Source organism: Macaca nemestrina, chromosome 1 (genome assembly GCF_043159975.1).
Source record: "Macaca nemestrina isolate mMacNem1 chromosome 1, mMacNem.hap1, whole genome shotgun sequence".
Classification (NCBI taxonomy): Eukaryota; Metazoa; Chordata; class Mammalia; order Primates; family Cercopithecidae; genus Macaca; species Macaca nemestrina.
In genome coordinates, this window is record NC_092125.1 from 33,414,464 (window position 1) to 33,441,030 (window position 26,567).

At 43.3% G+C, this 26,567-nt stretch overlaps 1 protein-coding gene and 1 long non-coding RNA gene across 7 annotated transcripts in view; one reads left to right on the forward strand and one right to left on the reverse strand.

Moving 5' to 3' along the window:
* Positions 1–26,567, reverse strand: part of LOC105484466 (tenascin R) — a 425,382-nt gene that overhangs the window by 296,195 nt on the left and 102,620 nt on the right. The gene's annotated exons all lie outside the window — the stretch shown is intronic.
* Positions 24,218–26,567, forward strand: part of LOC105484462 (uncharacterized) — a 46,974-nt gene continuing 44,624 nt past the window's right edge. For both annotated transcript variants that reach the window (XR_011611248.1, XR_011611249.1), the window contains exon 1: positions 24,218–24,269. This is a non-coding gene — a long non-coding RNA (uncharacterized lncRNA). The remainder of the gene's footprint in view (positions 24,270–26,567) is intronic.

The following is a 26,567-nucleotide window of genomic DNA, read 5'->3' on the forward strand; positions in this document are numbered from 1 at the left end:
CCTTAAAGTTTGCTCTATGAGCTTTTCCAAAAAGGAATGTTGAGCACCAAGCCTGGACTTCAGTCTGGGCAGGTGATTAAACAGTAACTGCTCCTTTTTCAGAAACTGGATTTTAAACATGTGTTGAGAGAGGAGGGTTCAGGCTTAGTCTGCAGGCCTGGAGATGCTTTGGTGATGTTTAGGACCCCACGTCCTGCCCCTTACACAGGCAGGGATCCCACGCCTGGAGGAGTGGGGGTCTGAGGTCCACACCAAGGACCCACCCTGTGGCTCCAAGGTCACGGAGCCTATGTGTCTCCTTACGGTGTAAACTCAGATGAGTGTGAGCTCTAATCCTGTTCGTGACTCACTTTGGCCAGTCTCCTGACCTCCCAGGACTTCAACATCCTCCTGTTTCATGAATTAGAGTATAGAGAGGAGCATAGAGATTAAGAGGAGCCTTCCAATCGTGGCATATTTGGTGGTACTGAATGGAGACAAGAAACAAAACTGGAGCTCTAAACACCCTTATTTACAGTCTGCATCACAAACATAGCATGCACCTTTCAGTTAGGCTTCTAAAGCATCCCACATCCACATATATTTAGGTTTTACTTTGCATAGTAGTTAAGAATCTCACTGAAGTCTGTGCTCAAAGGATATTTAATGACATTCCATGCTCAATGCTAGGAGTTTGAAAAGCAATACTGTAATATAGGCATATATTAAATGTGTTTCCCTGAAGTACATACCTAAAATAGCTAGATTAAGGTAATTTTAAAAAATAACTGAGAGAATGGCATGTGGATAGGCTCTGCTCTTTCTACATGGGACAAAGCATCTACCAGGAGATGTGCCAGGGGCCAAATAGGCTTCCAGGTCAGCTACGTTTCCCCATGTGACCCTAAAGGGCATTTCTGGATTCCAAGGGTTCTGTTCAGAAGTATTCTCTGGGGGATGCATTTTTTCTGATCTCTTTGCCCTTCACCCTGCTCATGGCCCTGTGTTCATGACCAAAGCCTCCCCTCTATAGCCCTCAGTGCCTGGCCCTGCCTGGGAGGTCCCCCACCTGCCTTGGCATGTACGCATTACAGCCCTCAGGAGATGTCACACATCTCCTCGAGAAAGTGACACCGTCTCTTAGCCCTTTGCAGGCACCTACACCTCCTGGCAGCTGGCAGGTGATGCTTGGTGTGCTTTGGGATCCAGGCATGTGAAAGTGACCAACTCTCTGAAGCAGAACTTTGAAGGCTTGGGGGTCTGGTGTAGCCTGGTTTCCCCCTGCTGCAGGATGGGGGCAGAGGAAACAAAACCTCTTCTCTGGAAATCAGACAGGTGGTGTTCAGAGCTGAGGGGATCATGGGGCTCAGCAAAGAGGTAAGGAGGTCTGTGCTCCTTGGTAGTCCCTGCTGCCGTTCTCCCACTATCTGGGCATTGGCATGTAGATATTTCAGGAAGCAAGTTTCATGTATCTGGTATGAGGAGCATAGGAAAGAAGATAGGGTTGAGAACTGGGAAAACTGTGCTCTAGTGTTCCCAGCTACTCCCTGTGTGACTTTTGCTACCAATCCCGGGTGACTGACTGCATGCAGCTTTGCCACCAACTCCCTGTGTGACTGTAGGAGAGGCACTAAATCTCAGTTTCTTGGACTGTGAAATGAGAGGTTGAAAAAGATAACCCCAAAGATGCCTTCCAGCTTCAATCATCTATAATTCTGGTATTCTTTTTGGTGCCAGCCATTAACAAATACGTGGAGTTGGCAATGTCCACTCTTTCCACCACTCCCAAAATAAATTCGTTCCTCCCTCCCTGCTTCCTCCTTCCATCAGCCCTTTTTTCTCCTCTTCCTTCTCTTAAGGAGTAACTGAGCCCCTTCCACAAGCCAATTGTGAGGATTCAGTGACATGGCTAGAGTCCCTGTCCACGACCATGCTTGCTGCCATATTTGCTTTGAGTTTTCTGATACCGGAACACCTTTACTGATCATTACACAAAAACATCTCTTCCTCAGAATCTTCCTATATCCTCTCCCCATGGAGATTTACCCTTTTAGGTGTTGGTCCCTTGCACTGAAGACCTGATCCTTAATCAGACGTGAGTGTCTGGGTGCCTCTATGTGCCCGCCTTCCCAGACACAGCTTGCATTTCAACTACCGCTGTCTGCACCCGGCGGTCCAGGAGCTAAGGTTGGCACTGGCTCCAGTCAGCAGGGTAGACACAATTTGGTGACCGTGCGGTCCCTCTGCCCTATGTCCCATTACCTTCCACAGTGGGATTCTTGCATCGGGATGGCCTAAAGCCTTCTATTCATAGTGTGGTGTGAGACCAGCCACATCAGCATTACCTGGCAGCTTCTAAGAAAGCAGAACCTAAGGTCCCATTCCAGACCTGCTGAATTGAAATCTAAGATCCTCGGTGATTTGTTTGTGCATTAAAGTCTGAGAAGTACTCGCTGAAACCTTTGAAATATTAATAATAACAGTTTCACATTCTTTCGCTATCAAAGGATATTCCTCACCCTGGGAAAAATAGTAATAGTTAATAACTACACAACATCTTTTTTTTTTATTTCACCGAGGTTTCACACAAATATGATCTTTTAAAAAATCTTTATCTTTTCAAAGTAGTTTTTATTTTACCCATTTTAGATAAGGAAAATGATACTCAGAAAGGTTTAGTTCTTGACCAAGATTGGTAAATAAAAGAGCAAGAACATGAACTCAAGACTCTGGACTTCAAACTTGACTTCCTGCATCACTCCTAGGTAGAGGTACCTACTTTTCCCCTAAAATCTATTTTGTTACTTAATTGGGACGGTCATTCAAGCTCAACCAACATTCCTTGTGATAACTACAGCATTGGGGCAGGCACCCTGCACTCACCCAATTTATATATTTTCATTCCTTCTCTTAAGCTGAGTAAATTGTATGGAAATAGATCTGGACCCTGTTTGTAAATGTTTATTGCCCACTAATCAGAAGTAAGTTGCAATTAGACTGAAGTTAGAAAGTAATGGCATAATAGTTACCACGTGATTAAGGAGTAATGGCATGTGATTATATCTCTGGCCCTGAGGTTTAAAGTGATATCATTAGAGCTCACCTCCTATTCAGAGAAACCTTGAATACAAATGTAGCATCAATGCAGACACTACAAATCAACCTGGCAGGGCTGGTTATTTTTCCCCTCTCCCCTTTAATTTTACTACAGTTCCTGGACTCAACTGAATGCATATTGGCAGCCACTTAGCTGCTTTTGTTCCCTGCCATTAAACTGCAGTTCTGTTTCATATGGGGAGTCTCTGTCCCAACTGGCTAAGAGGAAACCATTTGTTCCCTCTGCCCACTCTGCTGGTAGACACTCTCCTTAGCCCTAGGAGTAAGGCACTGCTTTGCTCAGGAGAACCATACAGAAAGCCATAGGGCCGTTGCTTACAGCAGGGAGTGGAACCCCCCAACCTGGTTGGCCTGAATATGCCAGTTTTATAATTTGCAGAGGAACCCACATCCTGCTTGTCACCTCCAGGAACACACTGTCTGGAAAGAGGGTTAACCTGGGTGCTGGGACTATCGGAGGCTCTACTTTAGGCAATGCCATTGATCAAATACTGCCCTTGCCTTCTGCCCAGGAGCACCCAGCACACAGATTGTGATTCATTTGAGAAGACGGAGGATTTGGTTGGCCACTAACCTAATGCGCCTATTTGGTTTTCCATCTGGCTGTTCATTAGGGCACAGCTGTGCCTCCCTGGCCTCATTGCCTAGGTGGGTGAAGGGCTGGCAGGGCAACTTCTGCAACTAGAGAGCAAATGGCCTCCATGGAAAGAGATCTTGCTGCTCCTGGGGTGCTAGGAGGGTCTCCATTAGTGACTGAGTGCCTGTTCTCTCCAGTCTCCTCCTCTATCACGGTCTACTTCTCCACATCCCTCCTAGGCCATCTCAAGTTCCCCAGCTTGCTAATGGAAGAAGACAGTTCCATTAGAATGCTGGGCAACCATGGGAGCAATGGACCTTGAGAGCATTGTCCATTGCCGTCCAAAGGACCAAAAAGAACATCTAGTATTTATAGAGCCCTTTACCAGCTTACAACACATAAAACTTCTTGTAGAATCTCAGTCTAGGATGGCCTCCCAGGACAGTGGCCCAGAGCAGGAGGTACATTATGGAACCACTTCAAAGCAGAACGATTCCAGTTTCAGGGGACCAGAAAAGTCATGCAGATAACCCACCTGACGTATTGAGTAGAACAAAGATAAGCAGGCTAATTAGTCTATCAAGTGCCAACCTGGCTGGGAAGAAAACAAGTATCCTCTACAGCTCACTTTGGACCTGAAAAAAGAGTAAACCAATACCAGCCTTGCATGTATAGAATTAGAACACAAGTCTTGGGAAATTATTCAATCCAAACCCACCGTCTTACAGATGAGGTAATAGAGTTCCAGAGATGTTGTGACACTTGTTCCCAAGACCCAGTACTAGCTACGGCAGAGCCAGGAAAAGTACCCAGGTCGTGATGCTCAGGAAATTTGTAGTAATCAAACATTTTTCTGCTCTTCCCCAGAGGAAAAAAGCATAATACATAAAGCCAATCACCACTAAAACAGTGCAAACACAGAGGTTGTGTGTTGGAATGAAAACAAGAACTTCAGAATAAAAAAGCATTTGCTCCAACTTATTTTTACCCAAGTGGCATGGCCTCTTGTGTAAATCACTGAAACTTACCTATCTATAAAATGGGATTAATAAAACCTACCTCACCAATTAAATGGAAGGCGAGAATTAAATGGAAGGTAAAGTTCTGTGTAATTGTTATAATGTGTAATTTCACATAGATGGAGTCATCTCTGCTAATAAATCTCCATCTGGCTCTTCCTTGAGCAAGGAAGTCCAAGAAGTGATTTCAGGAGCCCAGAGGTAAATTCTGGCACAGAACTCTTTCTCCCTGGTTTTTAAGAGAGTAATAGGCAGGATAGACAAAGTGCTTAGTGAGCTCAGAGCAATGAGTGTGCACTTTCATCTGGACGGATTGCTCTCAGTTTTATCACCAACCCCACAGTTATTAAGCTTCTGCTGGGTGTAAGCTGAGCTCAGAAGCCTGATAGAATTGAAACAGGTGGAGAGAACCAAGTAGAGGAAACATAATACCCAGGCTGGAGTATTGGTACGAAAATTTTGACCCAGTAACCTCAACCGCCTTTCCCTTAACCTGGCTTTTATCGGAGCTGTTAACAATGAGCCGAAGAAACTAGTCCAAGTTCTGGAGGCTTTCCATCCCTTCGCCCACCTCCAGCAGAGCTGCTAACAAGCAGAACACAGCCCAAAGGCTGGCAGCAGGAGGCAGAGAGAAAAGAAGCAGAGGGGCTGAGCTAGTCAAGCCTGTACAATTGGGCAGAGCAGTGGCGAGTAGGTGGTTCAAAGACTGAGGACCCAGGATGCGCTCCTGAATTTAGTCACACCAGTCATGCTGTGCACTGGGCTGGCCTCTGGTGTCCAGAACTGCAGCAGTCACAGCTGCAGAGCCCCTCACCAGGGTGAGCAGGTGTGTGGGATGCTCTTTCATGGAAGCTCAATCTCAAATGAGTTTGTGTGAGTAGAAAAAAGAGAGAGAGAGAAGCTCTTCTAAACTCCAACTTGCTTTATAAGCTCAGTTGTTCTGTTTAGTCTCATACTTACCTGCCAGGTGGGCTGGCCCCTGACCCACAGGCATAGTTTCCAGAGTGCTGAGGGCACTCTGAATGCCTCCATTGCCATGTCCTGTTAATTCTAAACGTGAAATGCTATTACAACCCACCCCTCTTCCCTTTGCCGTAGCTCTTGCCTTGATTCAGGATGGCATTGCCATCGTCCTTGACTGTTAACTGCAGGACGGTGGAGACCTCTTCTTTCTAGCTGGCCGGTCTGTTCTGGCAAATGGCAGGTACTCAACGTGTATTGTGACCAACTGATGGGCATGATGTACTGTAATAGGACCCCTGCTCATCTCACTGTCTACATCTGTCTGTGCTCTAGCCTGAATTCTGCTGCCAGACTAATCTTCCTGATCAAAATCTTCTAATGCCTCCTCACTGCTTGCTGAATCAAGTCCAAATCCTTACCTTGAATTCCCCACTTCTCATGACCTGGCGCCATCTGACCCTCCTTGTTTCTCTTCATGGATCTGACACCCCCACCACACTCAGTTACTCACTGCCCCAAACTCACCCCTGAGGTGCATTTCAGGATGCTTTCTTCCTCTGGCCATTATCCTCACTGCCAGATATATCTATCTAAATTACACTCCACTTTCCTGTGCCTTCAACTTCCTAATGTATTAAATGGGTTAATAGTAGTACCTACCTCATAGGGTTGGTACAAAGAGTAGTACCCTACCTCATAGGGTTGTATAAAGCGTTGACACAGTTTCACAGCTAGCACATGCTTGATAAGCTGCTGTCAATATTATTAGCTACCTACCCTTCAATGTCCAGCTCAAATTTCACTTCTTCACTTGGAACTTTCCTGCTCCTCCCTCCTTGCTCTCTGCCCTTATATCCCATCCATTTTATGCCTTCTCTAAGCACTTAGAAACTATCATCATTCAATGTGCTTTGAGTTACAGCTGTCCTACCTTTCCTACTAGATTATAAGTACTATAGAGGCAAGGATTTGTATTACACAAAGGTTAAGCCTATGGCCCTAGATTGAGCCTACCCTGGTTCACATCTCAGCTCCACAGTTTCCTGGCTGAAACACTTTTGCAAGTTATTTAATCTCTGCAGGTTTGGCTTCCTTCTCCGTGAAAGAGGGCTAATAACGTTATTCACTCTGTGAGGATGTTAAGAGCATTGAGTGAGATAATCCATGTAAAGCACTAAGCAGACTGCTTTGTACATAATATATGTTGGGTAAATGTTAGGTATTATTGTTATACATTTCTGTATCTTTCATACCAAATGTAGAACTTTGAACACTAAATAAATATTTGGGAAATAAATGAGTCTTGGAGACTCTGAATCTGGAAGGAGCACTGTAGGCAGAAAAGCCTTACACACCCTCATTTCCTATTGAATCCCCCACTGATACTCCTCTGCAGCAGTGAATCAGGTGTTTGCAGGTACATGGCAGAACTGGGGCACCAGGCACCCATGGCACTCATGCCAGTCTTGAAGAACTACCTCAACAGGAGCAGGTGACCTGGTCCCTCCTTCTTTTTCTGGCCACATTGCTTTTCATTCCTCATCACTGTGGGACACCCACACTAACCTCCATCTAACCAGGCTTTCTTCCCCAGGCATTTGTATATACTGTTTCCTTTCCCCGGAACACCCTCTAGCCCAATATCCACGTGCCACTCACACCCTGTCCTTTGCCAACTCCTACGCATATTTAAGGCCCCAGTATGGGCATCTCCTCTTCTGGGAAGCTTTCCCAGAACCCTCTAGACTGCTTTAAGTGCCTGTATTGGTTTTTTAAGATTGTAACAAAGCACAACAACTGTGTGTCTTAAAACAACAGAAATTTGTCATCTGGTAGTTATGGAAGCTGAAATTCCAAAATCAAGGTATTAGCAGGGCTATGATCCCTCTGAAACCTGTAGGGAGAAAAAAATTTTTCTTGCCTCTTCCTCCTGGAAGATTTCTGGTGATTTGTGGGCACTCTTCAGCATGCCTTAGCTTAAAAGTCCATCTCTGTCCTCATATTTACATGGGGTTGTCCCTGGTGCCTCTGTTTCCCCATGGCTGTTTTATAAGGACACCAGCCATACTGGATTAAGAACCCACCCTACTCCAGTCTGACCCCATCCTAATTACATCTGCAAAGATCCTATTTCCAAATAAGGTTACATTCTGAGGTACTGAGGGTTAAGATTTCAACATATATTTTTTGGAAAACAAATTCAACATGTAACAGTGCTCTTCAACTTGTCTCTCATGGGATCCGAAAGTACTATTGGCTTACCTTTCTAAAGGATCAATTGACCTAAATTGACCTGGTTGATCATAGACTCTGTGTGTACAAAGACATCATCAGCCAAATTCACCACTATTGTGTGTGTGCATACATATGTTGGGTAAATAGCAGGTATTACTATTATACATTTCTCTCTATACCTACACAGTATAATATATATCTAGTACCTGATACAGTCTTTGGATAACAAATACAAGACTCTCAGAAAACAGTTTATTACCCAAAATGTAGTGTCCTAGTTGTTCCTAATGCTGTGAATCAGCCCTTTGGCTCTGGGCATCCCAATTTAGTGGAGGTGCAGGAGGTGATGTTTGCTCACAGGACTATTGCCTGCAAACAAGAGGCAGCAGGGAGGAAACCAGCAGAGGATTAGAGTGAGCTAATTTTCCCACATGTATGATGATAAAATGCTAGGGGAAGAATTAACGTAGGGGTCTTCTGGTCCTATCCCCCCATACTACAGAGGAGCCTGAAGCCACTGAAGTGCTCCGGGGCCCACACTGGTTACAGGAGAAGCCAAGACTTGGGCCCAGGTCTCTTGACACAAGTTAAGGGGCTCTTTCCTCTATGCTATCCTGGTTTTCTGACTCTTATTTTTTCTAAGAATGCCCCGATGTTTTATTTCCATCTATATAAAAATGCTAGCATGGTGATGAGAGCCACTCAACAAGATTAGGAAGAGTGGGCACACACCCACCTGGAGTAATCTGGTCCCCAGGCCTTCCCGGTGCATAGAATTCCACCATCAGAGATTCATTCATAGAAAACCTTCCCTCTCCACTAATTGCTCCTCCTCCCCTAGCTTACATGGTATCACCTCTTAATATATCTTGTGGTACATCCAGGCTCATCAGTCATCCTCGCTATATTGAGAATAAGATTACACAATTCTTTCCTGGAAATAGATGAGACAGAGTGTGTACTGGGTTGATCATGTCCCTGTCCCCTGCCCCCCAATTCGTGTTATTCCTGGAGCTTCAGAATGTGACCTTATTTGGAAAAAGGGTCTTTGCAGATATATGAGCTAGTTAGGTCATACTGAAGTAGAGTGGGCCCATAATTCAATATGACTGGTATCTTTATAAGAAAAGGAGACAAGACACAGATACAGAGACATACAAGGGAAGAACTCCATGTAACGACAGAGACAGAGATTGAGGGAAGCAGAGGTTTCAAAAGCAAGCCAAGAAATGCTAAGGAGCATCTGCAAACCACTGGAAGCTGGGATGAAGTGAAAAGAGAGTCCCACTACAGGTTTCAAAGAAATCTTGGCCCTGCTGACACCTTAATTTTGAGCTTCTAGCCTCCAGAACTGTCAGATAATATAATTTCTGTTGTTTTAAGCTGCTCAGTTTATGGCACTTCATTATTGTAGCCGTGGGAAACTCATACAGACAGCCTAAGGTAATGGTGGGCTCCTGGGATAGGGAATGGACAGCCACCAAGAGGCAGATGGAACAACGTGCAGAGAAGATAGAGTTCAAAGACAATCATATTCTATTTCACCATGGGGTCACTACAGGATGGGCCCCCTTCTTCAGTACTAAGGGAAGACCAGCCTTCAGCTGAGCACCTCCTGCCTCCAGATTTCCCACTTGCCCTGTTTTCTGGGGAGCTGTTAGATGAGGAAGCTCAAAGGCACCTCTAGGGCCTCATCCTAAGCTTGGCCAGAAGTACCGGTGCTCCAACACTAAGGAGCTAGCATCCATTGCAGCTTAAGAACTCTAGGGAAGAAGGGACCTCTACTTACCTGAAAAAGCTCCCAAGAGCCTTGAATAGCCACAAATTTGGCTTCTACAATTCCCAGGTCAGCTCTAATCATCCTTTCTGATGTATTTTTCCTTTCTTTTCAAATAACCCTCAACCATGAAAAACAACAGTGTGGTTTTTCTACCTATTCTGTCTGTAAAATATCCCATCGTAAATGCAGAGAAACAGAATATCATGAATGCAAAGACTGTAGCAGAACTAGATGTTGGGCCCTGTCAAAGCGAATATGTAATGGCTGGTAAAGGGGGACACGGGGGTGGCATTGACTCTCTGGCACTAGCTTGCACTGGGTCTGGCACCAGACTGGCTCGGCCAGGCCTGTGTGCTCCATAGTTGCTGTAGGAAGTAAGGGTGACTCTGAACAGAGCCTCCCCATGGGATTCACAATCCTGTTCTCAATAGAGAATGTTTCTGCTGCTGTTAAAGGGCTCCCCACTACTTCCAGCCTTCACCTGCAAGAGCAGGCACTGTGGAAGTTGATTGCAATGGCAGCGTCAGAACAGCTGGGACTGAGACTGCTCCACTTTCTGCAGAGGGCCTGATTTCATGGTCAGCAAGGGTCTCCGAGCCTTCTAGCCCATACCCCTCTACCCCCAGCCATCTGCGCATCTCCCCACAGGCTGAAATGATATCAAACCGAACAAGGACAAGATGGTCCTGGATCTGGCTTGGCTCTCACCCCACCCAAATCTCAACCTGAATTGTACCTCCCAGAATTCCCAAGTAATTGAATCATGGGGGCCTGTCTTTCCTGTGCTTTTCTCATGATAGTGAATAAGTTTCATGAGGTCTGATGGGCTTATCAGGGGTTTCTGCTTTTGCTTCTTCCTCATTCTCTTGCCACTGCCATGTAAGAAGTGCCTTTCACCCTTCACCATGATTCTGAGACCTTCCCCAGCCATGTGGAACTGTAAGTCCAATTAAACCTCTTCCTTTTGTATATTGCCCAGTCTCGGGTATGTCTTTATCAGCAGCATGAAAATCGACTAATACACTCCTGTTGGTCTTCCCTCCCTTCTGCCATTCCCCAATCCAGAAGTAGGTTTTGATAACTATGATCATGCAAAGGTCATCAAAATCTCACCCAAGCAAGTCATGACGGTGAAGTAGCTGCTTTCAGAACCATTCCACCTACCTCCAGCACTCTTTCTGCTGCTCCCTCAGTGCTGAGCTGCTATCCTCTCTTCTGCCTTTTGGGTGGGCTCTTGCATTTCATAGCTACCTTCTCAGGTTGCCCTAACCTTAACACTCTTTTGCTCTAAAAGAATCCCTCCCTGTCCCCAATTCTCATCAAAAACCATTCCTCATGGCAGCCTTCAGTTAGTAATCGAGAAGAAAGCAACTGAGAGAGAAATTGAAATGAACTGTATATGTTTTCTAATGAGCTTTGTGTATTTATACATATGTCTTATTTACATATGTGTCTTAAAATACTAGTTACCTATTGTGGTAGATTCAATGCTGGGCCCCAGAAGATATGTCTATGTTTTAACCCTCAGAACTTGAGGATGTGACCTTGTTTAGAAAAGGGTCTTTGCAGATGTAATAAATTAAGGATCTTGAGGTGAAATCATGCAGGATTATTCAGGTAAAGCCTTTCCAATGACAAGTGATAAAAGGCAGAAGGGAAGAAAGCCACAGAGGTGAAGGCCATGACAGAAGTAAAGATTGGAGTGATGTCACCACAAGCTGAGGAATGCCTGGAGCCCCCAGAAGCTGGAAGCACAAGAAAAGATTTTTCCCCTAGATCCTTCAGAGGAACCTAAACCCTGTTATCACCTTGATTTTGGACTTCCGGCCTCCAGAAGTCCTCTGAGAACATAAAATTGTGTTGTTTTAAGTCACAAGGTAATTTGCTATGGCAGCCCCACCAAACTCACACACTTGTTAATCTAAACTAACAGTATTGTTGCCTCTTGGGTATAACCTGTGATTGACATGGCAAGAAGACAAAGCAGAATCTCATGAAAGAAAAAGCCCTGGATTGAGAGTAAATGCCCTGTGTTCAAACTTTGACTGTGTTTCTTACTAGTGAACAAGCTGGGATGAAAAACTCTAATCCTTAGCTTTCTCATTTATAAAACTTGCTCTGTCTGCCTGACAGCATTGGTGTAAAAATCAAAACAGAACAGTGGATGGGGATGGGCCTTAGCTTTATAAATTTGCATATACTTGAAAAGGAGTTATTAGCTTCAGAAAGACTGAGTTCAAATTCTATTATTACATGAGTAACTAGTTATGTGATTTTGAACCACAACTTTCTCATCTGTTAAAAATGGCATAATGATACTCACCATATCAGAACATTGTAAAGATTAAATGAAATTATGAGTAGTTTGCACCAGGCTTAGAACTTGATAGGTCATCAATAAATTATAGCTCTAATTGTAATGATCATCATAATTGCCATCCCCCATCCATACCCACCTCACCTCCCAAATGAGTAAGATCAGTTCTATTTTCAAGTTAACCTAAGGCTCTCTTAACATTTTTATACATTCAGATGTGTTCTTTGGAAAGACAACTTTTCCTACTGGAGAGAGCTCAAGAGAGCTGTCTTGGAGGAAGCTGCAAATTTCTAAGAAGCCTTTGGCCTTTACCATAGTAGCCACTGAGAGTAATGAGAGGTCTGTAAAAGCCAAAGAAGCCAGCAGTCTCAGCTGCCCCAATCCACATGATAGTCAGAAGGAGCCAGGACCACTGGGAGAAACGCCTCCAAATTATAGCCAGTGGCTCTCAAACTGTGCCTCAGAATCTCACAGAAGGCAGGTTAAAAGCTTATTTCCTTGGAAGCCACGGCAGAGATTCTGATTTAGTAATTCTGGGCAGGGAACTAAAAATACGCTCTTTACCAGAATTCCAGGTGATTCTGATGCTGTTGTCTGCAGACCACACTCTGAGAAATGTTGCCATAAGGCAGCAAGGAAAATGTGTTTTCAGGGTTTATCTTTGTTCCCAGGGGAACAAGTCTGAGAGCTGTTATTTGGGGTGGAGGGAACCTCTCCTACAGGTTCCTAGAGCCTTTTTAGGATCTCTGAAATCTGTGGCTTAGATAGTACTTTGCTTGAAGACCACTTAAAGGGACCTATGGGGAAGAGGTAAAGAGTGGCACCTTTTTCTGTGCCACTGTTAACATTTTAGCTCAAATGAGCTCATTGTATGGGTTCCAGCTGAGAGCTGGAGAAACCCAGGGACACTGGGTTTGAAGCTTGCGGCAACACTGGGCAGCTGAGAAGCAGGGACACAGACAAATGGAAGAGGAGCAGCAGAGAAAGAATGAAGAAGTGCTGGGGACAAACTTCCTCTATAGCACTTTGCAAACTGGCCCAGTGCCAGCCTGGAGGGAGATGGAAAGAGAAGCCCATCCATCGTCTTCAATGGTGCCAATTCATTCCATTTGTCTATCAAATCCCTTTGGGCCTGCAGTGGGGCTCCTTGTGGCCATCAAGGTTAAGTCATGAAGGATACTTATCTATGGGACTCTGTAGAAAACAAAAGAAATCTCGTTTTCTCTCAAATTTAATTTTACCTTGTGCTCTGAGAGTGTGATCCTATCAGGGCTGGAGTGTAATAGCCCTATTGGAGCGGATCAGATTGGATTTTCTATAGTACCCGAGAGCTCCCATGAGGCAGGCACATCCTGCCTCAGCTGTCTGCGGTGAACTGGGCTTCTGAGAGCGTAGGAGATGATTCGCCTCCTCTCCAGCTCCAGCAACTGATCTTGTCATCTCTCTGCTTTAACATATGGCCAGAGGGACTGAGGCACTGAAAATGTCCTACAGATCCAGGCTAAGATGTTTCTATCACAGGATCCCAGTGGAAACCGGGTTGTTTTAAACTTTTCTAGCCACTGGGAGGAAATGATGCCAGGATCATAGCCTTATCCCAGGCTTCTAAGAGTAGGCAGGAATGTCAGGCCAAGACAAGCAGCTCATGAACATAAAAAATGCAGAAATTTGGAGGGCAGGCCTGCAGAGACTGGAATGCAGTTAAACAGCCAATGTGTGGCATTGCTGAGAACAATTTTCTTTTCTGTATAGAGATGCGGGGCAGGGGGTGAGAAGTAGGGACAGGTGGGACTGGCCTCACTAAGCATCTGCAGTCACCAGGCTGGCGTCAGACCCTGAGAATCAGAGGGGTGGAGCTAGGACCTAGAAGGCTGCAAGGGGCTGCAGGAACCTGAGGGCTTGGTGCGGACTCAGAGTCAGTACTGAGAGATCAAAGCCAACATCATGGTCAAAGTGGAGATTTGGAAGCCAAGAATTTTACCAGTGGAAATAGGGTTAGAAGCAATTGCCAGATAATTGCTACAAAATAGCCTTGAGGTGTCTGAAACTCACTTTTTTTCTTGGATTGTCCTTAAAGAGCTAGAATGGGACAGACACAATCATTAGTAGGTAAATAAATGGAGATATGGACATAATACCCATAGAAGATAAAAGCGGTGATAGTTGAGGCACGGCTCCGCATTGTACAAATAAGTGATTATCAGCTCTTGAGGCTGAACCTCAGACCCATACTGAGTCCTGAGGAAGATTTCTGGTGTGTCCTCTGCCCAAGGTCATTTCCCAGGACACTCCCTAGAGCACACAGAGCTCTCTGTGGTCTGGGGACTTGCTTGCCACGGCTGCTGAAGTGCAGGCCCAAGTCTAAGAACAAGGGCTTTGCAGGTGGAAGACGACAGGGGCTCCAAGCTCAAAAAATATCAAGAGCAATAGGTTACTTTGATGCTCTGGACTCCAAGAAGAGATCTGAAGGGTAGCAAGGTCCCATTCTGCTTTAGAGAGAAGAGCCTTTACTTCAGGCCTGCAGAAAAGAGGAACTCTTGTCTTATCCCTAGAAGCTACAGATAAGTAAAGTCTTAATAGAAACTTTCCTGAAATCGTGGTTCATTGAGAATGTGTCTATCAGTAGCAAATCACAAGTTAAAAACAATTACGTTGTTCAGTTATTTGATAATGATAACAGCAATCACAATTGATTAAGCAACCGCCATGTAGTAGGCATGGGGTTAGGCACTGTACATACTTCACTGCTGGTCTACAGCAATCTGCAAGGGTTCAGGATATGACTCCACTCGTTCTCTCACTCCTTTCCTCTCTTTCTCCCTTTCTTTCTCTTTTATCTTTAGCAAATAGAAGCGTTTGGCAGATGGGAAGGTTTTGGCCTCTGTTTCAAATATATTTCTTCAGGTGTTTAGGGGAATCCCTTTCCTACCACAGTATTTAGCTTCACTGTTAGGCATCCTTTTAATGAATAAAACACAACCTTTTGTAACTGTCAGGGCTATTTCACACTAAATTTACTTGTGCTCCTAAAACTACCTGAGAATCCAGCTGAGCTCTGCTTGCAAAACAAGGGAAGTCGGACAGCTTACGAAAAACAGGCTGAATTCTCGCCAAACAAGGAGAGCATGGCAGGGCCGAGGCCCCTGCATGGTCTATCCAGACAGAGGTCATCCAGCTGCTCTGGAGAGAAAAGTAGGGGCAAGGAGATTCATGTAATTAATTTCTGCTTTATCTGATTCACAAAAAATAAAGAGACTGGTACTACCCAGGACTGGGAAGGATGTGGGTCAGTGGGTGTTCTCAAATTTCAACGGTGCAATCTTTGGGAAATAGGACCTGGAATGTCCTATGAAAACAAAAAAATGCACAAGTCTGATCAGCCACCCCTCACTGTGAGACTTTAATACAGAAATATATATGTGTGTATGCAGCTCTATAAACACATATGCACATACATATATGAAATACATATATAGGAATATTTCTTCTGGCTTTGTTTTATTTTTGGTTTTTTTGTTTGTTTGTTTGGTTTTTTTTGAGACGGAGTCTCGCTCTGTCGCCCAGGCTGGAGTGCAGTGGCCGGATCTCAGCTCACTGCAAGCTCCACCTCCCGGGTTTACGCCATTCTCCTGCCTCAGCCTCCCGAGTAGCTGGGACTACAGGCACCGCCACCTCGCCCAGCTAGTTTTTTGTATTTTTTAGTAGAGACGGGGTTTCACCGTGTTAGCCAGGATGGTCTCGATCTCCTGACCTCGTGATCCGCCCGTCTCGGCCTCCCAAAGTGCTGGGATTACAGGCTTGAGCCACCGCGCCCGGCCTATTTGTTAAGATAAAAGAAAACTAGAAACAATTGAATTCTGATTATGCAAAGAATTGTCGAATACATTTTGATACATCCTTACAATGGAATGTTATATAGCTATTTAAAAATAAATTACGTCTACAGGTCTATAGCAAGCTTGTTCAATCCATGGCCCACGTGGCCCAGGACAGCTTTTAAATGCAGTCCAACCCAAATTTGTAAACTTTCTTGAAACATTATGAGATTTTTTTTTTGGTGACTTTTTTTAGTTCACCAGCTGTTATTAGTGTTAGTGTGTTTTATGTGTGGCCCAAGACAATTCTTCATCTTCCAACGTGGCCCAAGGAAGCCAAAAGATTGAACACCTGTGGTCTATATATTGGGAGTCAATTTGGAGGGTAATGTGTAGTGAAGGATTCCATTTTCCAAATCAGACGGAAAAATATATGCATGTGTATAAGTGTGTGTGTGTGAGGGTGTGCGTGTTTGTGTGTGTGATGTGTGTGTTGTGTATGTGTAAACATAGAGAAAGCCATGGAAATGATACACACACCAAACTGTAAACATTGGTTTTCTCAGTCAAGTGGAATTTGGGGGGACAGAAGGATGTTAGCGCTTTCTTTATGCATCTCTACACTGCTTTATATGTCATAAACAACATGTAATGCTTTTTGACTAAAAATGGAATTTTAAAATCATGTTTAAGTGTATTTGGAAAAACCACGAAGCATCCATCATTGCTAACAATAGCAATTTTGACTAACTAGCACAATTGTTGCGTTAGAGGAGATGGGTAGGAGGAAGTAAATACCATCAAAGTGCCCCAAGGGGCCCTGGGAGAAGGAACCTTAGCTCTGTGGAAGATCTCAGCCTGGGCCTTCACGGCCCACGTCACCCAATCCCTTGCAGAGGGGGCCATTTAATGAGGATACTCATGCAGTTTCATTATCCACAGCGTTGCTCCATTTGGTAGAAATTTTGCAAACAAGAGAAGAGCAGCTTTGGCAAAAGTACTTGGCAAATCTGATTCTTATAGATGGTGTGAAGAGAGCCAGTTTCTCTCTGTTCCCAAGGCTCTCCCGTGCACCGTTCTCAAGAACAGAGGACTCTGTAGGGCATGGGTGTGGGATGAAAAAGTGGAACACCCAGGCTTTCATCTCACCACATGATCATTGAGGTCACCCTTGCTCCAACAAAAACTATCATTTCAACATCAGATTGTTTTATTTCACTTAGAAAATAGAGTCTATATGGGTAGACAAGGCTGAACAACAAAACTATCTGAGATTTGAAAATGCTGGTAACCATGAATTAAGGATTGACATTTGGCTAGATCCTGCAGAGACCAAGTAATTCTGTATATTTGTGAAGCATCTAATAACTTACAATAAGCTTTGGTGTTAAAAAACAAAATAACGTTAATATCAACCTTCATTAAATGCCTATTTAGCACCGTGTACCTTATCTCTTTCAACCCTGAGAATGGCCCTGCGAGGCATTTTATTGTGCCTATTTTCCAGATGAAAAAAAAAAATGAGATGGGAAAATGGTGACTGCTCTGAAACCCAGAGCATCTGGTGTCCATGACTCAAATCCAGAACCTCAGTATTAAACTGAGATTCTCTACTGTACCACACTGCCTCCCCATATAAGGTCATGATGCCTCTTCCCCTAAAGGAACAAATAGTCTTTGGTGTACTTCTTGGCCATATACAGCTCTCTGTAGGGAAGAAACTTCCACCATTCCCCAAGCTCCTGTCTCCATACCTTGTGCACGCTGTCCCCTCTATCTGGAATACCCACCCCCTCTTCTCTGCTTTACAACTATTTACTACTCATCTCAAGACTTGGCTCAACTCCCCACACTGAGTTAGTGCTACACATACATCCAGGCCTGGTTTAAACCCACATCCATCCTCTTCAATCCACTGCATTTGCAATGATCATCTGTGGGGTCTTTGTATTATTTATACTTTAGTGTCTTTATGGATTTTCTCCTTAATTAGACTGTATGCATCTTGTAGGCCAAGACTTTGTCTTACATCCTTTTTTTGTTTCCTCTGCCCTTAGCACACAGAACTGAGGCATGGCTGGCCTCCTTTGATAGCCTGTGTGTCAAATTACAAGGAAAGAAAAAATACATAAAGATCAGAGGGTTAGAGGAATGGTGGGGAAGAAGGAAAGAAATTATAGCAATGGGACAAGAGGTTTTGGTGACAAAGAAAACACATGTTTTGGACAACCCAGTTTGTGCTAAAATTAAAATAGAAATGGCTTTCAAGACAGCATATGTAATTACAATTAATTAAATATTCTGCTACCTAAATTATTTAATTACCAAAGCTCACAGCCTGAGTTGATTTAATCGTAAATGCCATAAAAATTAAGGAAATGGTGAATGGATGGCCTCTTAGTACATTCCATATTATAAATAGAACTTTTGGCCAGGAAAGGGAGGAGGAAGGCAGAGAGAAGAAGAGAGTGAAACAATGCTTGCTTATGCTCCAAGCCCCTGACACCTTTGTCTCAGAATGGGAGAGGTGGGGAGAGGAAAGGAAGAATATTAGGGAATTGTGTTCAAATCTTCCATAGACCAGATGTGGTTCTGGCTGCAGCAGGGGACAGCGAAAAGGCTGTGGGCTCAAGAGTCAGACAAACCCAAGTTCAGTCCAGCACTGGCAGTTACTAGCTGAGTAAATTTCCTTGACTTAGCTCTTTTCTTTCATAGAGCCAGGATGATGACGATGATGATGATGATGATGACGACGATGATAAGGCCAACCCCATGAAGTCACTGTCAGATGAAATAAGCTAATCTATGTAACCACTTGACACAGTAAATGGCCCCTGGAACACTCAGTGATTGTCAATTTCTTGCTTCGATTTTGAAAAACATTTGCTCTTTATATCAGTGGCAGGGAGGAAGACAGGGAAGAGGGCAGAGCTGTGTGCCCTCGTGTTTCAGTTCCCCTGAATAATTGTCTCTCTGTGTAAGACAATGCCGATGCTGATGAAATGCTCACTCCTCTTGTCACCAGCTCTGCCGCCTTCCCTCCATTCCATCCAGTCAGCCGCCAACATCTCTTATCCCATGTCCCCATCAGCCTTGCCCTCTGTCTCACCTGTGGGTCTCTCTGCCTTGTGTGCAGAGCCATCTGTTCTGCTGATGGGCCTTTATCGTCTTTCACATTTTGTTTTCTTGGCTAAATGATTGTCTGACTATCTCAGGTGAGTGGTTTATCTCAATAACCCAAGTGCGTGTGAAGAGTGGAATATATCAGAGAGAAAATGTAAGTCAGTGCAGTGAAAATGTGGGTGTTGCTTTGGGACTTAGTATGTGGGAGCGCAGGACAGGACTCATGGGCTTGAAATATTACAGTTGGAAGGGCCCTTCACACATCCCCCAGTATTCTCTGTCTCCACCATCCTAAGTTATAAGTATGGAAACCGAGGCACAGAAATGGAAAATGTCTTGCTTGTTGTGCTCATGGAACTCCTGTAGCACCAGAAGTCAGTCCCAAGTTGCCACTCCTAATCAATATGCTTTTTTTGATAAACCACACTGTCTTTTCATAGCACGTTATAATTTATGTGGTGCTACTTATTACCAACTGCCCCCTCAAAACGAACAAAAAAACTGAAAAGAGGTTGTTACGGCTATTCAAAGTCGCCCCAGCCCTCCACATTCTCTTAATGGCAAATGTCCCCAAACCAATATCCTAAAGTCACTGGTCCCTACCTAGCCCCTCCTCTGCTCCTTTGTGGGGTGCTGCAGAGGTTGGACAGGGTCACAGGGACAGGATCTCTGGCTTGTTAGACAGTTAATAAGGTATATCCCAGAAAACAAGAGGGCTGCTCCATCCTCAAATATACCCGGAAGCTAAAGGCATGTGCTAGGGTCACCCTGCAAGGAGCTGGCCCAACAGGTCTGACTTAGAGGCCAGCTCTGACTTAGAAGCTTTTATTGCACCTGGACATATCTGGAAGCTTTTCAACTTTGAGCAGCTGGGGCAGCTCCATCTTAAGTGTGTTCACCAACGTGTGTGCAAACAAAAAGGTCTCTAATTTTTCTCTTTAAACTTTGCCCCAGGGCAGTGAATGATAGTAGTTTGGAAATTCTCCAGTTGGGATTTGTCCTGGTTTTAACATTTGCCTGCAACATCAGCCAGATAATTCCAATATTCAGCAAGAGTGAGTTTTCTTATCATGACTCCATATCTACATTTGTGGAACACATTTTATCAAGTGCTTGGCAGAAGATACAAAGTAGCAAGGAGAATTTTTAATTCTTGTATTGCATTGATTTGAGAATTTTTAATAAAAACTGCCCCAAATCCAGTTGCACCAATACAGATGGAATTGGTAGTGTGTGCTTCAGATGGAATTGACTCTATAGAGACTGAATTACTTGCAGGAGTCCTCAGCAATCATCCCATTATCTACACTCCTGTGTGATGCTGTGTTCTACCCCTGCCACAGAAGACCCTCAATTAAACAATAGCACACATTCATCTTGGACTATTACAGTCCATCCAGCCCCACAGATTACAGAGAAGAGAGTTAGCATTACCCACATTTGGATTCCTGAGTGTTTTACAAATATGAAAAATCCATACTTTAGAAATATGAGAATCCATTTCAATTCAAGAGGATTTATGTTTCCCTACACAGATAACATACATACTCAGTTTTGGAGAGTTATCTATTACACGTAACTGCCCCCAGGGTCACCTAATTAGGCTATTCTCAGGCCATATCATGGGTGCCAGCTTCACCCCTTATTTTCTTTCTATCCAGGTCCCCAAACTGGACCTACTATTTTCTCTACCTGATGGATCATCCTTATGTAATTTCCCAGATGTGACTACCCAGAGATGTCCAAGGCAGTATCTAAATGGCCTCACCCCCAGCAGTTGAGATTAGCATTGGTCACCTTGCTGAACTGGCATCCAGGTGTCCAGTATTAACTATTACCTCCTCTGTCCTCAGAATCAGGGTGATAGTGGTGACAATAATAGCTAACACCTACAGATTATTTACTTTGTTCTAAGTCCTTTACACATATAAGCACATCTAAGTTTCCCACAGACTTAATAGTTAAGTCTCAGTCATAGTCTCTCCCTGAGAGCCCCCTGCCCTCTTCTCCATGCCCCTGAGTCATAGTCTCTCCCCGAGAGCCCCTGAGTCATCATTTCTCCCTGAGAAGCCCCTGCCATCCATGCCCCAGGTCTCAGGCTCTTTGATTCTTTACCAATTGCCATTTCTCTTGCTTTTCCTAGATTCTCTTGTAGACTAAAGATCTTCCCCAAATCCCAATTTAAGGGCTATGACCAGTCACTCATGGACAGAACTCCCAGAGAATGACCATCTGCCGGATTTCTAAAATTCCTCTGTGTAGCCTTTGCTGGAGCCCAGTTCCCTGTCCGTGGAATTCCAATGCTCTCTGCTATGTGAGTCTTGACAGAGGTGGCCTCTCTGGACACCAAGACTCACAAACCTCAACAAACTCATGTTCGGTGGTTGTAGGTCCATGCTAGGTCTTTACTTGATGCCTCAGGCCAGAGTCTTGAAAAAATAATCACAACATGTCAACAAGACTATTCAATAATGAGTTCCCTTTGCTACCTCCATAACTAACATGCATTAGATATTACTTTAAGCCAACTCAATTTATACCAACAGTGAAGAAAGTGATAGTGCAGCTCCAGCAGGGATCTTACAGATTTGATTTTGAGATTTTACAGCAGTTTGGAAATTCTCTAGTTAGGATTTGTCCTGGTTTTAACATTTGCTTGCAATATCAGCCAGTTAGTCCCTATAGACTTAGTCCTTATGAATCTGATGTTTAAGAAATTAAGAGATAATGAAAGATGGCTGAGAATTCAAGACAACTCTCTGGGCTTGCCTTTTGTTTATTTTTGTTGCTCTCCAGTATCCTGAGTTCTAATGATCCCTGATAAATAGCATGCTAGAATATGATTACAGAGCAGACTTTGTTATTACATGGTGCAGTTGTCAACTGTACAGCCATTACTGCCGACGTTCAGGGATCCATAATAATGAAAGTCGAGATAACATGGATAATTAAAACTTAAAGAGAATTCAATATAATTGTTAAGCCATTTAGTTTCTCCAACACCAAATCTTATATCCTAACTCACAAATGCATAGACTACATTGACCTGCACCTCTTCTTTCTACTCACTCCTACCCTATGGTTGAGGGGAGATAGGACTGATTTATAAAATCATCAAAATACAGAAAGTAGCAAAAGAAAAAAAAATAGAGAAGCCCTGAGTAATCCACAGCCTGATTAATCATGCCTGGGTGACAATGCATGAGAGGTAATACATTTATATTTTCATGATAGGTTCGTCTTAAGGGGCCAAAATAATCCAGGTATCAACTAATCAGCGGCTGGATAATTAAGTGTTGGATGAAATTCTGTGTGGCTCCAGGAAGAAATCTACCACTAAGGGGAAAATGTCAAATCTAATGTCCTCTAGGCTCCTTGTCATTGTCTGAAGCTTCTCTCAGCTGTGAGCTTGGGTTAGATCTCTTTGCTCAGACTTCTTATCTGTACATGTAGTCTCATGATCACCATCAGTCACTGCTCTGCAGTGAGGGAGACGCTGAATATAATGAGGGGAAAATGAGCATCAATCCCTAGAGAAGACGAGCTCCTTCTCCCCACTCCCATCTCCAGTGAATTTTAGAAGAGACTCATGGGTTTCCCAGGTTCCTCCATTACTTGTCAAGCTGCATAGAAGCATCTAGTTGCTCCCGTCTGCAGAAGCATACCTCATACAGCCGGGTCCCTGTGAGTCAGGCTCTTGTGGACCAGGAGTGCAGACCTTCCAGGAATGTCCCTAATACCTGATGCTGAGACAGTCTCAGGAAGGAGTAGAGATCACAAGAACAAGCTTCCTTTTATACAGAATCCTGCTGGAAGAGATGCCTCGCAACTCTGCTCTTGTTCAACCGATCAAGAGAACAAATTACAAAAGGTTTCTTAGTCACTGACAATAACCAACTGTGGCACTCTTGGGCAGGCTACAAGGTCCTCCTCCTCAATGGTTTCTAGAGGATGTTCAACCTCTCTCATTCATGGATTAGGGCCCCAAAACCCACTTGGACTGGCTTTCCTTCAGACGGCTTCATGGTGAGTGGATACTTGTGCATATGGCTTCAGGCCAGGTCTCAGCACAAAAGGACCATCCAGCAAAATGCTGCTCTGGACCTTTGCACCAGGGCAGGGGAAAGAGGTGAAACTAGTACTGAAGCTAGTTGGTTGCAGATAACAAGGGCCTGCACACTAGAATGCTGTGGGAATGGAAAGTTAGGGTACCAAACTCCTCCAACTGAGATTAGAATGTTACCAAATCATCTTCCACAGAATCCCTCCCATGATGATTGGATGACTCTAAAAAACACCAAGTCCAAATTCCAACAAATCATCCACCCATAGGGCTAAATTATGCCCTGTGGCATAATTTAACTAAACAATCCTTTTTTTGTTTGCATCTCGAATTTTTTTTTCAAACAGAAGTACCAATTTTTCTTATTTTATTTTTTAACTCTTATTCTTTCTTATGAAAACACGGTTTTATTAAATGAAATATTCTCTTTGGGTTGCTCAAACCAAAATCTTAGAATCTTTCTTGACTTCTCACTTTCCGTCAACATTCACATCCAATCTATGGGCAAAGTCTACCAACTTCATCTTCAGAATGTATTCAAGATTTGATCACTCCTCCACTTCTATGGCACACACCCTGGTCCAAGTAACCACCATCTCTCATGGAAGCTGGTGTCCCTGTTTCACTGCCTCATTATAGTCTATACTTTACATAGTGACCCAAATGATTAGTTTAAGTCTCAAGTCAGATCACGCCACTGAGAAGAGCAAACAATACCTGGTGACGATCAAACAGATCATCTGGAGGCAAAACTTCTTATCTGAGCAATGTAGAAGGGAACAAAAGACCACCTGGTAGCATCTAGTTCCAGGACTCTTTCAACTTTTATAAGTAAGTAAAATTTCTGTACATCTCTGGAATGCCATGCTGAAATTCATTTTAGAACCCTGAGCTCCCACCTTAAGGTCCATAAATACCCCTAAGGAAAATCCACTATGGCGTGCTGAGTGCTCTCACTGAGGGGCCCTGCTATACCTTTTGCAGTGTTCTTCCTTTCTAATAAACTTTCCTTTTTCAAACCTACTCTGTTGTCAGCAAATTCTTTTTACCAACCCATGAATCAACTACTTTTGAGTGCTGGGGCTCTGACAGCTCACCTGGCAGCCACTCCTCTACTCAAAAACCTTTAGTGTCTCTCCAGTTCTTGTGAGGTAAAAGACAAGGACCTCATCATAATCTACAAGACCTTTCATGACCTCATCCTGGCTAACTTTCCAGCCTCACCAAGGATTTCTAGCTTAGCCCTCACCAGCCACCTGACTTTCAGCTTCATTCCAGCCTGTGAGTTTTGAATTTCCTCTTCCTTCAGCTTAGAATGCTCTTCCCCGAGATATTAATATAGTTCTCTTTTTTCACTTCATTTTGGTCTCTGTTCAAATGTCCTCTGTCAGAACCTTCTATAACCATTCAACTCCATGTCCTCCTTGTCTTGCTTATTTTTCTCTGTGGAACCTGACAATCTCCATGAGAATGTAAACTCAGTAAGTGCAAGGACTTCTTCTGTTTTCTGCTATATCCCCACTGGCTAGAACAGTACCCAATAGGTAGCATTACCCCAAGAAACATTTGTTGCCTGAATGAATAAAATCAGTTACGTAAAGCTTCTTGCATATTTGGAAGGTGACATGAGTAACTAAGTAGTTCCAGAGACAGGTCTTTTTTAAGGGAGAGCCTGAAGATTTTATCCCTGTATGCCTTCTACACAGCTTAAATTCAGATAAAGCTCTGGTACCACAGAATAAGAGTATCCAAGTCTTCAAATTTCCTTCTTCCCTTTCCTCTATATGGCCTATGTGTGCCAGGCAAACACTGAGCACACCCTTTCAGAATATTCACCATGAACTATAAGGGCAATGAGCTCCTTAAGTATTTGGACATCTGTCTGGGAGGGAGAATTTAAAGGGGTCTTGGTTGTTAAGTCATGTACTGTCACCATTATCTCTACAACCAAAGCCAACCAGAAATTTTTGGCAGACTTTTGATTTAAAGTTTGCCTGTCCAATTAATTGAGAAACTTTATTCTAAAAGCTTACTTTGCCCTACCTACTTCAAAAGATTTTGTGAAGAACCCGTATATAGTGGTCCTTTACTATGTGGAAGGACCTAGGGTAAGGTTTCTGCCATTCCCTTATATTTTCCTGGGCTCACAACAGTTCTCAAATTGTGTGCATGTTCTCTTCTATGCAAGACAATGCCCTCAGCTACCCTTTAAAGGCCGAGGGCTAAGTATTAGTTGTTCCACCCATTTCATCTGATCAATAACTTGTTACAACTAATTATATAGATATATATGTATATGTATATATGTGTGTGTATGTGTGTGCGTATATATGTGTGTGTGTATATATATTATATATGTGTGTGTATGTGTGTGTGTATATATATACACATTCCATATATGGAATAAGGGTTAAAATAACTATAAATTACCAGAAACAAAAGTCAAGCAAATTTTCCTTCTAAGAATTAAATGTGTAACCCCTGTCCTACCAAATAGAAGTGCTTTGTGTGAGATCATGTAACTGCCCATGTGCTGTTGGAAAAAGGTAACAACCTAGATTGATGATGTAGAAATTACTCATCAAGCAGTCTTCTACATTATACATGCTCTCACTTTAGTTATTGTGATACATATTTATGTATTGATATCTTACCTTGATAATAAAAGAACTCAAAGTGGCTGATAAAAAGATAAACTATAGAGCAAAATAAAACACATGAAATTTGGAGAAATTGGTTAAGTAAAAATAAAGTAGGAAAACAATGCATCTTAAAATGAGGTTCATACATAAAATTTATGCCCTGTGGTCTTACATACTAGCAAGTGTCCAAGAAAACATTTAATGTCAAGCATTTTAGCAGCTAATGGTGGGGGCAGGGTGGAGACAGGGAGGGGAACAAGAAAAAGGAGAGACAGAAAAAAAGCGAGAGAGAGAAAGAACATCAATTTTGTGGTTTGCATTGTTCATAAGATAAAAATAAATGAGTTGCCTAGAAGTATCTAGGTGAGAATACCAAATAATTATCCTAAGTGTCCTTATAGGGAGGACATAGTAATGTAAAGATTAATATACTCAATGGCATCTGCTATTACTGTGGAGAAGGTACAATGGGATGGAATGGCTCATGGGGCAAGGAGTTTTTACCCCATCTGTAGGAGAAGAAGGCTGCTCTACAGTGCAGTGACCCTCCTTACATATTTTTGCCTTTCAGCTAGGATAAAACAAAACAAAACAAAACAAGAAACTTCCCAAGTCTGCCACTGGAATAAAAAAGTACTTTTCACTAATGTGGCCCTTTGTTCATAAAGTCAAGTTACAAATGGGCTTGGTGTAGGATCTAGGATTGTGCTGAGGATCCTTTGTATTAAACCAAAGCAGAAGATGTGTTAGTCAATTATTGACTAGGAAAGCCTCATAGCGCAGGTTAAATAAATGAGCTATCCGAGGTGCTGTAGTCTATCAGCACAGGAAGAAAATGGAATTTTCATGCCAATGTACTTCAGTTCAGTTTAAAAGACATTTATTTGCAACCTAATAGGTGTTAGATACTGTTAAGCTAATGCTATGAAGATTAATA